Source organism: Glossina fuscipes, unplaced genomic scaffold (assembly GCF_014805625.2).
Source record: "Glossina fuscipes isolate IAEA_lab_2018 unplaced genomic scaffold, Yale_Gfus_2 1, whole genome shotgun sequence".
Classification (NCBI taxonomy): Eukaryota; Metazoa; Arthropoda; class Insecta; order Diptera; family Glossinidae; genus Glossina; species Glossina fuscipes.
In genome coordinates, this window is record NW_023998415.1 from 47,119,005 (window position 1) to 47,133,866 (window position 14,862).

General features: G+C 32.5%; 1 protein-coding gene across 2 annotated transcripts in view; it reads right to left on the reverse strand.

The window, feature by feature from the left end:
• The window catches only part of LOC119645110 (nucleolar and coiled-body phosphoprotein 1), a 36,746-nt gene extending 25,407 nt beyond the window's left edge, over positions 1-11,339 (reverse strand). Inside the window, exon 1 of one of the 2 annotated variants that reach the window (XM_038045024.1) lies at positions 11,087-11,339. The gene's annotated coding sequence lies outside the window, so the exon portion shown is untranslated. The remainder of the gene's footprint in view (positions 1-11,086) is intronic. The other variant, XM_038045025.1, reaches the window with a different exon arrangement.
• Positions 11,340-14,862: the final 3,523 nt, after the last annotated feature.

Genomic DNA, 14,862 nt, shown 5'->3' on the forward strand with positions numbered 1-14,862 from the left:
ATATAGTGCGGACTTTTTGAATTGATTCAAACAAATGGCTTTTTTCCATTCACTTACCTGGCAATCATATAAACATTAATATTTTCTAAAAAAAAATTCTACAACATGCACTACCTATAGGCATTTAGATTACGTTTTTCTTGTTTTTTTTTCCTAATTGAGCTTTGAACCGGCCACGCTTTTTTGTCGCAGGGTAGCAAGTTCCCCCACCAGTCGTGTATTGTAAACATGGTTTCGACTTTGCGTTGACAAACCCCAGCCAAATTTATGAAAAATGATAATTCGGGATATTTCGATAAAAGAGCGCCTGATCCCCTTCGCACAAAAAACCTGTTTTATGTGCATTATGATTCAATAAAAAAATTCAAGTCTTGTGTAAATTTTGGGGCATTCTATACCCAAAAGCTTACCTGTGCTTAGTAAGTTGCTCGAATAATCTTGGGCTATTAACGCTTTTTTCTCGGGACAGTACAGGGCTATTGCCCTTAAGGGTCACAATGTGATGTAATAGTAGAACAACCTTGCTTTCACAAGAATTAATTATTATGTCATCTGATTGAATCAATTGAGATGCACATGCCTACAAGCTAATCGGTGACCTTCAAAAATTTTCCAACCAATCGAAAAACGCTTACGCCTGTTTGTCATCCTCAAAATGAGTCGTTATTTTTATCTTATTATGAACACCCACAAGCATCGATTCCAACTGATAAACCGATACTCTCTTCTTCTTCTTCTTCTTTTAAAAAAGATTTCTCAGTTGAGTTCTTCTATTGTACGAATTTTAAAGTTTTTCTTAAAAAAAAAAAAAGCAGTTTTCTTGAAGTACTTGTCACGTCGATTGGGAACTTGTAGTGTCCTCGTATTCACATTGAAGAATAGAAGCTACTAATAACAATGTATGCTCGTTGCTACAATCGAAAACCTCTGAAAACAAGAAACTCGTAGTCAAAAGTCATCAAGAGATCGGAGATTGCTTTACAAATCGTGCGTAGTAGAGACTGTTTAGAAACCAAATAATTTTCGTCCTTAGGCGGCGATAGTATGTTGTGCTATAATGAAAAATAGCATATTTAAAATAGATCGATTAGGAATCTAGTTGGTACTGAAGGATAGTCTGCTTAGAACTCAAAGAAATCCAGATTGCATTGCATAGCACTGCACTTAGCTAATAGTTCTGTACAGCATTCGATTTCGAAATCAAGAAGCTGTAAACGGTATTGTGCAGCAATGAGCAGTCAAATAGGTAAGAATCGCTTCTACCAAGCTTACGGTGGCGCCTTCAAATCCAAATTTGATGGAATTTATTTCGGTTGGTGTTATAGTGAGTCCGCATTCGTTACAGTCATAACACCCAAACACACCTCCAGTAGACTGCAGCCGCTTTGTTAACTTTTTCCCTTTCCTTGTCCCTTCTTTCCGTGTTACACGAATAAGGGACATACCCTGAATGATCATATATATGATCATATAATAAAAAAAAAAAAAAAAAAAAATCTATTACATAGCACTACGTTTAGGAATCGAATAAGTCTAAGTTATATCGTATAATACTGTACCTGTAGTAAGTAAATGAATTTTAGGCGTTAGAGTCGCGTTCAGAAAGCGCGAATTCTGGATCATAGTCTACGCTGCGACATTTTAAACGATACGAGGGGGGACTGCATGGATTAGTTTGGATGGATGGGATTACTTTAAGCAATTGACGAGCTCGAGATTGGTTTCTACTATACCCCGGGCATACTAGAACTCAAAATAGTATGGAAATTGTGTTGTTGTCTATTATGCGTCTGCAAATCTTTTTTTTTCGAATTTTAGAACGGAATGCCTCAACTAGATGGAGATTGCAAAAGATTGTTGTGATAACAACATGACAATATTATAATAGTTACGAACATCTCTGTTACTAGACACTGTTGCATATGTCGATATATTTTTGGTCAAAATTTGCAACTATTTTTTCTACATTTTTTTTCTTTCTTCTTTTTTTGAACAAAAAAAAGCATTAAGACCAGTTCGAAACGTAAGAAGACCGTGTCAAATGAAAAATACTATCCATAAATGTTACAAACTCAACAATTATATTATTAAACCCCCCCTTATCGTTGGTGCATGTAAGCGAACAAAAAAAAAAAAAAGAAAAAAAAACCTTTAAAACTAGTTAACTGGTGTGAAAAAGAAAAAAAAAAAAAACAAAAAGTAACCAACAAAGATGTTAAATAAAAGAAGATGCTTTAACTTGAATATTGCGAAAGCCAAGTTTATAAAGACGCCAGTACCAAGTAGAAAAAGAAGATTACTGTGCATTTTAAAAAACCAGTCTTTTTACCCAAGAGTTGACACTGCCCAAAAAAAGAAAAACTTGTAGGTTGCTAGTGGACAACACAGTAATAGTGTATACGTAAATTTATCTATGGACTTGTTTTTGCTGCTGCTGCCGCTGCTGCGGTGTGCATCATCATTATCATCATTATGTTTTTTGTATTCTTTTTTTTTTTCAAGGTCAGAGATAACCATATGAATTATAACAGCGGTTTTCATTTTCATTCATTATTCAAATATTTAAAGCATTACTTAATGCTTAATAACATTAATTAAAGTTGTTTCGTTTCGACTTAATGCTTTTTTTCTCCATTAACAGTCAACTTTGTTGTTGAGACTTGATTTGACACTTAAGGTGCACTAATACATAATTTCTCATACATGCTTCTCATTTAAATAATTAAACATAGAAATCAAGTTCAATAATTAGTCAAATTTAGTATAAGATGATATATGTATATATATATATATGTATTCAAATATTTTCATAGTTCAAAAGTAGTGGGACGATCCCTTTTTCAAAATTTGAAAAGAACTATTAAAAAAAACTTTAAGATTTAGTCTTGCATACTATAAGGAAATTATCTGAGTATGAATTGTAAGTTATTTGAAAAAATTCGTAGCGAATAACGAATAAATTTCAAATGAAAATTCTGTGCAAGTTACCTTTAATGTCTGCAAAAGTCTAAAGTTACATACATATTTTTTACATTAAAGCCCTCGTTAGGTCGGCCAATATTAATGCCCGGACAGCTTTCAACGAAACTTGAACTTATGGAAGTAAAAGAAAAAAAAATAATGCACATTTTTTTTACAGTTTTTTTGACTACTTGTAAGTCCAGTCTCTGAGCAGATCGAAATGTACGCAGCAATACTGATATGCACTTTTTGGTAAAGCCTTAAGCCCTTTCAGCGATACTGTCATTATCTCCCTAATCGTGGCAAGTTTGCATCCTCTGGTGGATCGTTTTAGTTTCGGAAATAGGACACACACGTCACAGAAGGCCATGTTCACTAAATACGATGACTGAGCCATGATTACGATATGGTTTTTGACCAAAAAATTTCAAATAAGCAAAAGCATGTGAGCTGGCGCATTATCGTGTCATACGCACGTTTCATGCACACAATAAATCTGAAAAACTTGCATAGGATATCTCGATATCGTCAGAAATTTCTCTATTAGGGTGATTCGACGATTCTCTATAGCAATTTTCTTCACTAATTCAGCATTTTCATCGTGGCATCGTCATTACCATCATCGTCTCGACCTTCTGTGAAGAGTTTGCTGCACACTTGTAAATATTTTCTTTTTTTTGCTCCCAGTAGACTTAGCTAGTAATACCTTAGCTAATATTTGAAGTGAGTTGAAGCATTTGATTTTATTTTTCACACAAAAATTTAATATAGATTTTTTGAACCATTTTTTTCGATAGTGAAAATTTGCCAAACACATTAAAATACGTCGAACTATTATTTGCTTATGTATTATCTATGTATTTTGTAGATAAATCTACAATGTATGGATTTAAAGGGTGCCGGATCGTATGCTGCCCTGTATTGAAAACTCTACTGCACTTGAGATTTGAATTCGTGACCATTGAATTGTTACTCGAGATCCTTTGCTAACTTGGCGAGCAATGCGAAACTTTTTCAATTTCCCATCTACCAGAAACGAAATATTCATAAAAATTGCAAAAACATATGTCGGAAACATATGTACGCGGGCCAGGCGTAAAAACACCGCGAACACACCTCGTATATTTTTATTTTAACTTTTAATAAGGAAGATGGACCGATAACGGCAGCATTCTAGAATACATTAAACAAATGTAGAATTGTTTCAGTTATATTTTTATATATTGTCAACGAAATGATAATGTTAATATACCCTAATCCCAGGCGATGAGAGATTTAAAAAACATAAATAATAAAAAATAAAAAGAAGAAGCAGATTGCAGAAAGAAAGAAAAACATCTTTTAATAAAGTTTTTAATAGTTTCCCCGTTGTCTCTCCGCAGACGATATGGCCGCACATGTTAGGCTTATTAAGGCAAACTTTTACACATCATTTATAAATTCATTGTATTCAATGCTTTTGCATAACTAGATAGACATTTTAGCTTCCACTTGTGTTTTTCAACTTTTGCAATAATATGCGTATCTTTTTACTTGTTATGTTAATTTGCTTGTTGCATCTTGTAATCTTGCATACATACTTATTACGCAAATGAATTACATTAAAATGCAATTAATTTAGTTTAAAGTATAAATTTCATCTAAGATCTGTGTCTTAGTTGGTGAATAATGAACAAAAACATTTTTTTTTTTTTCCCCTTTAAAAGAGGGAAACTACCGGAAACGAATAATATGGTGAGTTTATGGTAACCGCCTGTATGTGCTTTATTTAAAATAAGGAAATAGATTTTATGGTAAATAGAAAGAAAAATAATTAAAAAACAAAAAAAAAAAAAAAAAAAAAAAATGCGATAAAAAAAGAGAGATTGAGAGTTATATAAAAAAAAAAAAAAAAAAAGAAACGAGAGCGATTTTATAATGAATCTTATAAATGTCTTTTCATCGCCTTCGTGTTCAAGCTTCTCACGATCCATTCCAAAAACCCACAACAATTCGAGATATTTACAAAAGTCTAGCCATGATGAACACAAGCTTAAGTTTTATAACAAATTTTTATGTTTTTCTTCTTTTTTTTTTGTTTGTTCCGCAATAGACCCACTCAAAATTGTTTGAATTTTGATCGCAAATGCTACATTATTGGAATACATATATTGACATATTGTTGAACTTCTCAAAATTATAAAATTGGATGTGGAGAACTATTATTCCATGCACTTACTCATAATTAGATCATTTAATCAGTTTCAAGTTTTCATAGTTCATATGTTTATCAATACCGTCTCTAGTAGAATATGTTTCCCTAAGTTTGATATCATGTGTAATGTGCTGTACACCTTACATAGCACACAATGACCATTGAATATAAAATAATAGATGCTTGCTTGCATATTTGATATTTTGATAAGTGATTTTTATTGATGCAAATGATAACATAAGGCGAATGTTATTAATGCACACAATTGTTAAATTCGATGATTTCGACCTTTCTCTACATCAAGTGCCAGTTTTCCACTTAGTATTATTGGGTTATTCAGTGTATATGCCGCCGATTGTCGCGGAAAGTTCAAAATCGCATTTTCTACATTCATTGTTTTTCTTGTTTGATTCGAAAAAATCTTCGACCCATCAAATGCTTTTAAAAGCTTGGGCTGATTTTGCTTTCAACGGTTTAAAAGTGATGATTTCGATGACAATGACTTGCAAGAGTCATTGGACGAAAACCTACCTCAAACTCTTCAGGAACTTTCGAACAGAATTAACCGGTTTCTATGGGGAACTATGGGATACTGCGACAATTCCAAACGCAAAAAGTCATGAATTAGTCGAGAAGAGCCGTCCACATCGACACCGAAGCCGAATATTCATGACCATAAAGTTTTGCTGTGCATATGGTGCGGTTAGCTAGGTGTAGTGTATTACGAACAGCTAACACTAAATGAAACTGTTACCGCAGATGTTTAGTGACGTCAGTTGAGTAAATTGAACGATATATTATTGCAAAATTGACTACCAATAGTTGTTAACAAACGCAAAGTTATCCTCGGCTGCACGTAGTAACGGTTGTCAAGGATACAATGTTGCAGATTGAATGAAAAGTTCTGCTGCGCCCAGTGTACTTAACAGACGTAGCTCTGGTGCGAAAATGAGTCGATCCGATCACTGCCAAGCCAATATAGTTCTTTCGACATGGTAGCGTCGTATTGCCGGAGGGATGTGGAAAAGTTGTAGAAAATGATGGAAAACATTTTGATTAATACCTTTTGTACCAGTTTATCTCAATAAATCCCCTTTCCAAGTGAAAATATGATCAAAATACCACCAAACACTTAATATTTCAAATTTGGTGGCATTTTCTTCAAATATTGTTATATATATATATATATATATATATATATACGAGCATTACGTATTTATAATCCTTTTCTTCCTTTATAATTTGGTTACTCTGTAATTATAGACAATTTTTTAGCTCGCTTTAAGATTTTGAAGATTTCCCATTTGCAAATCTCTGCGCCGATATTAACTTAATCGACCATAGGCTAGAAAATAAATTTGATATCACATTCGTGCTTCCGAGTGAGGAGAGGCTATGAAATAACTAACATGGCATAACTAAAACGATTTCGTTATTTACAAGATTCAGGGGATATATGCATAATTTATACTTCAATGCGCTTATTTCCATGCGTCACAAACACTTGGAAAATCTATTAATTATACCTTGCTTTAGGGGTTTCACAATTTCTTTAGTTATATTTTATTTTATATTATTTTCATTTCATTCATATTTTGATTTTATTTTATATTACTTGCAGTTTAGTGTCTTTTATTGTGCATTTCTATTGGGTTTTTTTCTGCTTTATCATTAACTTCTATTAAATCGCTCATGTATTGTGTTGTGGATTCTATCTACGCTGAATGTAGAATTTAAATTCGGCCAAATTCATTCATTCCACATGAGAAAGTGTAATGCATGTGCAAAGCTTCAAATGCACATTAAGATCTACAATATCATAGATGCTCTCTTTTTTATTTTTTTATTCTACTCTCTCATTAGCTATTTACTCTCTGTTGACATTTTAGTTTTATTTGATAATTTTCTATCTTGCAATTCTTAGTTTAGCAGACGAAATTGCAAATCTTAAATTCGAATTTTTGTAAATAATCGTTTACTTAGTGATTAAATTGCCGGACGACAGAAGAAAGAGATACTCATTAATGGGTAATTAAGTGTTAAATTAATAATTAATCAAATAGCAAAAAGGTAAAGCAATGCGTTGACATTTCCACTTTTCTTGATTCTTCTTCTTTTTTTTGCGTGATTTGATGTTATATGGTGAAATTTGCGTGTTCATGTAAATCAAATTTTCTCTGTGGCACAGGATAAGCGGCAACTTGTCGATTTATTTTGCCAAAAACTGGTAAGTTATATTTATTTAATTCATTTTAATTAAGATAACAAGTCTAATGCGTGAATGCTTTGATCGAAAATTTAAGAAAAAGAATGGATTTATTGTATTTTTCATAAAGTATATCTTTAATTTTTATGCCCACCACCAAAGGATGGCGGGTATATTCATTTTGTCAAACCGTTTGCAACGCCCAGAAGGGAGCGTCAGAAACCCCACAAGGTATATATATCCTTGATCAGCATCAAATGCTGAAATCTTGCCCGCACAAGTGAAGCTATCAACTTCAGATTTAGTAGAAACATTGGAAGTGCTTGCACGCAGATTGGTCTCAAAAGTGGCCAAAATCAATCGAAGGACACACCTACAGCACTATGTATAGTGAGGACACCTTGTTTTTTTTCAAAAGGAAAAAAAAAGGAACAAACTCATTAACTATAGCAAAATAATGTACAAAAATTTGAACGCATATTCTATGGGCGATGTGGTAGCGTTTGTCCACAAACATGTCAAAAATTGGCTACGCCTATCCAATGTTATGGTGTTATTAAAATTGATTTTTTTAGTTTATAAATTTTAAGTTTTAAAAGATATAAATTCTAAGCCAGTTTCAAATTTGGAATGCACCTAAACATGTCCGCTCGTTCGTCTGTCCAGCTGTCTATCTGCGCAGCTGCGTAGTATTTGTGGTAAACCTTTTTCCGTTGACGAAAACAAAGATATTGTCTACAAAGCGACTTAAACGTTCGCTTATGCGACAAAAACTTTTACTCTGCAAATAGAAAAAAGTCAGTCTCGCCTCTTTCTCTCTCTAGTTCTTTTACTTTGTTGTCTTTTTTACGATATTTGTGATCGGTATACAAGATTCGGTCACGAACGAATATAATATTCATAATTGTTGGTAGTAGTTACTCTTAATAGTGGGCGTACACTTCTGGCAACGTAATTTCAACTCTTCATTTTTACACTATTTGGGGTACCTTATATATGGACTTTATTAAGCTTGTGCGGATGTCGATGGAACACCTTGATCCTATTTATCCACTTGTCCGGCCGTCTGCGTGACTGCCTGTGTTCTTTTCTTGAGTTTAATCTACAGACCGCAATTATCGAGATATTTTTATGAAGTCTGGTGCATTGATGTCTTTCGACCCAAAGACTGTGTTACCATAAGCAATTTATGCCATAGAAAAGTTTACGTTTGTATAAGCATTGATTTTTATTAAATTCAAAAGCAACAAGCGCAGAACTTAACGGTGAGTATTAATGAATTCGGTCTAAGCTAAATAAAATTTCTTTGTTGTTTCTTACTTTTATTGATAGGAAAAATTTACGTAAATTTGTATTGCTTTGCTATAAAACAAGGAATTAACCGAGCAATGAATGCATTTGTCGTTGTATTACATGGCAAAAGAAAAATCATAACACAACAATAAACAAATAGCATTAAAAACAATAATAAACGCAGGTGAAATTCGCATGAATAAGAAAATGAAAAAAAATTTATTATAATAATAGCAATAATGATGATTTAACAAACTTTACAATAGAAAAATTGTTTATATACAAAAAACAAAAAAAACGAAAAAATTACATACCATAAAAATGAAATGCTTATATGCATATGTATATGTATATATATATATATATATATATATATATATATACAACATATTTTATGATATCCAACATATCTTTTGAAGACTTGGAACAAATTGACTCTATTCGTACTTTTGTAAGTATTCAGTTTTTTAATTCCGGATATTTTTTGAATTCAACTTTTGTTCTGAACACAGTCTGTCTTTGATATGAAATTTCTTTAATATTTTAAGCTAAATTTGGATATTTAGTGGGTTTTTGGCATGCTCAGCCAAGCTAAGCCAAGACTCAGTCTTTCGTTATTTTAAGCTCAATTCGAAGAATCAGTTTGTCGTCCGGATGACAGTTGCTCGATATTCTAAGCTGAATTTTGAAGAGTCAGTCTATCTTTGGTGTGAAACTTGTTGGATGCTTTAAGCTAAATTCGCCGGCTATCTATTTACTCCCAAACTTGTCTTTAGTAAGAGGTAAAAACTTAACTAACTAAAACTTGTCTTTCAAGTTGGTTTCAAACTCTTCCAACTCTCTAAAGTGGGCATATGTTAATCGCTGATATATGGAACATAGAAATGGAATGCAATTGAAGAGGAACCTCTCGATATTCGCCAATTATCTGCAAGAATGGCGGCGATTAATAAGTCAGTTTCCGCGGGTTCACATCTGAGAGCGGTAAAGTTTATTTTCATCGTAGCTATATCAAGTGTTCAGTTGGTAAAGGTATAAGGCACTTATCAATTGGGCACACAGACCAGGGTAGACCGCGGCTACCTCGCTATATCTTGGCCTTTCTTCTTCTTTCTGGCTGTCACGGCGTTACGCGAATAGAGGACATAAAAAACTTTTTTTTTTTTTTTTAAATTATTATTATGGACACCCACTAATCGAAATTTATTTACAGAAGCTTTATTGGTTCATTAACCGTTAGGTGCATTACACTGTTTTCTTGAAAACTGATAATGATAATAAAAATTAAAAAACACCGTAAACTGGTTATAGACATACCCGCATACATTTTGCTTTCTTACGAATCTATCAGCCAGTTTCCCTAAGTTTTTTGGATCAGTAAATTCTGTTATCTCGAAGTACATTCAACACACTAATAAGCAGGCACCGCACAGATTCAACTCTTCCGTATGGATAAAGTACTTGTCGCAAGCTGGTAACACAAACACGTCTTTTTCTAAGAACATGGATCGCTTAGTCCACAAGATTGAGTTACCATCAACTCTATTAACGCATACACAACATTTGTTGCGTTTCCTTCGCTTTCTCAAGTTCTTTACATTATTGTCATGATAACGAGTATTTATGACGATTTGAATATTTTCACAAGATATGTAATTATTTGCTAAACAGAGCGAATCGTGCCAAACCGCGATTAATGCCGATCAAAAAGTTGTCTTAGCATATTTTCTACAATTTAAAGCATAATAAATGTTATGACATAATCGTTAAACATGATAATGAAAATGAGTTTCCTCGAAGGCAAAAACAAAACACAATTTATCCGTATGTACACGAGGTCGCTGTTAAAGTTTTCAATTTCCATTTCATAATAAGATTAGCAAGAGATCGGGTTTTGCTAAACGATTCCGAAATCGATTCAATTCTCTATTTCATCCGATTTTTTTCAAAGCAATTTTTGCCAAAATCAGCAGACGGACATGTCTATACAGCGATAAGAAACTTGATACATTTTTGAAGCTCGCATATAGAGCACAAAGAGCCAATACATCTGCTATTTATGATTATAAGACAAAAAAGAAAAAATTAAAAAAAAAAAATTGGAAAAAAATTAAAAACATTTATACATAAAAAAAAAAAAAAAACTAAAATTGATGTATTTTTTGAAAATAAAAGTCATGCTAAACGCTTTGCAACGCTTGAAATATTTTGCAAAACTCATTTTGGTAGTTAAACAGATAGGGAGAGAAAGAGAGAGAGAGAGAGAGAGAGAGAGAGAGAGAGAGAGAGAAAGATAAAATAAATTGAATAAATATTCAATTGTTGTAGGATTTAGAAATTGAAACGCATAGTTAAGTAAAATGTTTGCAATTTTGCTTTATATTCAATGTTATGATGGAAGAAGTTTTTCTTTTTGTTTTACTAAAACTTACCTTAAAATATGGAAATGGAGACGATAATGTGAAATTTTAATTAATTAATCCAAATATTTAAATTCAATTTTTTTTTTTGAAAATTCACTAACAAAAATATATTGAAAAAGAAAAAAAATTTTGCATTAATAATATATTTATATTTATATTTATATTTGATGCATAAAGCTTGCAGACTGTTGAGGTAAGAAAAATTTTTGGAAAAAATTTTATTTATTTACTTTTTTAATTAGCTTCTTTTCTTCTATAATTTTTTTATTTTTTTTTTATTACTAATTTTAATTAATGTTAAATGTGATAAATGTAAAGAAAATCAACGAAAAACGAATGAATGAAAACGGTTTTCTTTAACGTTCACGTAAACATGAAAAGCCACACTAATACTAATGCGACATATAATATAAAGAAAAATACACTTCGTAATAATTTCAAATCTTTGTAATAGTAATGAATATTTAACAAGTTTTATTATCTCGATTTTATTATTTTTATTTTCATATATATTTATTTTTTATGTGGAAATTTTTTTTTTTTTTTTTTTTTTTAACACCTATTTAACAGATTTGTTATTATTTAATTTAATTTTTTTAATGCTCGTTTTTGTTTTAATTTTTCATTTCAAACGATTTGATTTTAAATTCAATTACATTATATCAATCACCCAGAAAAGTATGCCGCAAGGTCGGTCGCTTAGCCTATATTAAGCATTATAATACAAGTCGACTACTTAGTTGGGTATGAAGAAGAGTGCATTTCTCGTTATAGGTAAACTGATAAAGATTTTACCTAAACAGTTCATCATCGATAGTATTTTAATGGCCACAATAATAGCTAGATCCAAGCCTAGAATATCCAGATCTACGCTATGCCTCTAATTTCGATATATTAGAGGCATAATATTCAGTCAGTCATTAAATTGAGTTAAATTGATCTAAAAATGTCCGCTAGTCTGTTAGAGTTACTGGCGACAGGGTAGGCATAGGAAAGTCAAAGGCCTTTATCGGCATAGCAATCCTTTTCTCTACAGAAGTCTATGGGATACGAGAGAAATAAAATCTTTACTAAAAAGCAGGACATTTACGTCCGTTCGGTCGATCATTGGAAAACCTATGATAAAATAAACCTTAGCGGAAAGATTTTGATCCTACGGGTGTCGGGTAATTCTTCGTGTATTATTATATGATGTTTTGAATGTGTCAGGAAGTTCCGTGTTGACGGTAGTTGTAATGAAATTCGGAGGAAGAGTGTAAAGCGTAAAGTGCAAAGTGCAAAGTAAGCGATTGCTTTACCCAAAGAACGGCAAAGCTTTTAGATAGACTTCGTACAGGCACGATTGCTGCATCATATTGTTCGATCGCATTCGTTTCTTTCTCTGCACTTCTATGCCTTTTCTCGATTAGAATTATTCTGAATTCTTATGAAAACTTATCTGCCGACCTAAATAAAGTTCCTGCGATTGAAGTTAAAAATGATTGCAGAATTTATTCCTCCGGGAACAAATCGCAGACAATTGAAGTGTTATTTCACACAAGCAAACAAATATGGTATATAGTTAAAATGGACTCGTATCAGTTTCAGCTGCCTCAAGGCGGTGTAAAGGAACAAATGTTTATGATTTTGTTTGTCTTATTCTTGGTAAGAAATGGGAAAAATAATTCTGTGATGAGCATTTCATCTTCAATCTTTAGATCAAAGGTAACCCTGGTACTGGAGAGTTTGGAGTCAAGTTTGTCTAGAGCTTCGAATTCTCAAAAATTGTTCGCAACAATTTCGCACTTACATCTGCTATGACAGTTGGGTAAACAGGATTTTGTTTGAGTACTAGATAGCCAGGAGTAAATGGAGATGATTAAATATATATATACAACATCGAATGGATATGAATATGTCAGTTTCTTGATGCTACGTATGGGATGGAGTATTTAGTGTACTTGCATTTGCACTGCAGTTAAGCCAAGTCGGTATCTCCCAGAGTCCTTAAGGGACTGTTTATCTTATTGATTAATCCATTTTCAGTGTTGATTAATTGACTTGGCTTATTAATGCTCCGATTTCGAAACTGTTAAAACGAAAGAGAAGGACGAACATCCTTTGTCTGTTAAGAACAAGTGAAATGACATAATAGGTTTTTTGTAGGACTCTTTTACAAATCGCTTCGATAATTACTCACATTGATCTAACTGTATGTAGGGGAGCTTGCTAAGTGCAATAAAGTTTTGATGTCAAGTATTATGCTCTATAAATTTCATTCTACCCACGTTAATGACGCGTTAGTTGCGACGTAATTAGAGGACACAGATGTCCAATTGCAGGTTCACCCAAGAACCAATGGACAATTAGAAATTATATAGAGATAATATTACAGATATATGGGATCTACCTAGGAGGCATCAATACTAAACGTTCACATTATCCTAGTAAAACTTAGGGGATCTATCAGAAGGCATCTGGTTTTTTCTCTATGCTCGCACTAATATAGAAGTATTCGGATAAAAGAACTCGGAACTGGGCTTGAGATCAGATGCTTGGAGTATGAAGTTTATCGTATTTTCTTCTCGACTAATGTAAAATCTTTGAATAATATATGAAAATCTACCCTTTTAGAGATATTCTACTAGCACAGGTATCAAATATTCCCATCAGTTGAAATCCAAACCCCCAATACGAATTTGAGATAAAGAAAAAAAGAACACTTTAGAGACTTTAGAGGGACGCGACATCATTAAAACACTATATTGGAAATAAACTTTCTTGTGCTAGCTAACCAGAAGAGAGCAAGAGACTAAATAAGGAGTGTCCGTGAGAAACTACGGCGTTGCTGTAGGAGGTACAGTTAAGCATTCTTGAAATATTTTGCTTTTTCGGAAAATACCAATATATCTACAGCGCAGTATACCAATACGTTGTTGTGAAGAACTTATGTCTTTTTTTGGCAAATTAGTGCCAGCTAATGTCCCTCTGCATGAATCTGAGATAGCTTTTATTTTCTGACAGTTGAAAAATTATCTTTCTTCCAAGATTCCAACCTCCAAGTTCCAATGTCTTTATCAACCATTTGGTTTTAGGAGTCTTTTCATTGCCGCCCTTGTAATGATTAATCGTAAACATAGGTATATATATATATATATATATATATATGTATTACATTATTTATCTAATATATAGATAATCCTTAGATTATAATCATGAAAAAAACAAGTCTTGTCGCGTTCCCAGGCAAAAAACTAATGGTTAATGGACTTAGTCTGGCCTAAGCAAGCCCTGGTGCTATCGCAATCCATTCTTAATATAATCGAATGGTGTACATGTCTCCATTATAAGGCCATTTCCCAATATAATCGCAAAATTCGTTAAGAGATAAAACTTTGAAGATATTGAAAGCTATGCCTACTACTTAAGAGAATTTAAACCTTGCAATATTCGAAAGAAGTATGAAGCATGAAGCACTGCTGCTTGCTATTGCAAGTCAGTTCGTCTTAAGAGAGAATTGTCTATGTTTCCGTCCAAATCTGTAAGTGCTATACTGAAATATTTCATTCATTTTTAGTTAGCTCATATATCACGTATACGCCGCAGTATGCTACGCTACGCTAATCTAGTAAAATGGATTTAGCTGCAAAGTAATTTCGATCTGAGTAGTGGATATTCAAGATTCGCTATAAAACGTATATTAGCATTTTTCTTAGCGGTTTTGTTTTAATGTATTTTTCTTTATTTCATGTTTCTTTTCATTTCGCTTTATTTTATTTTCATTTATTTATTTATTTATTTTTATT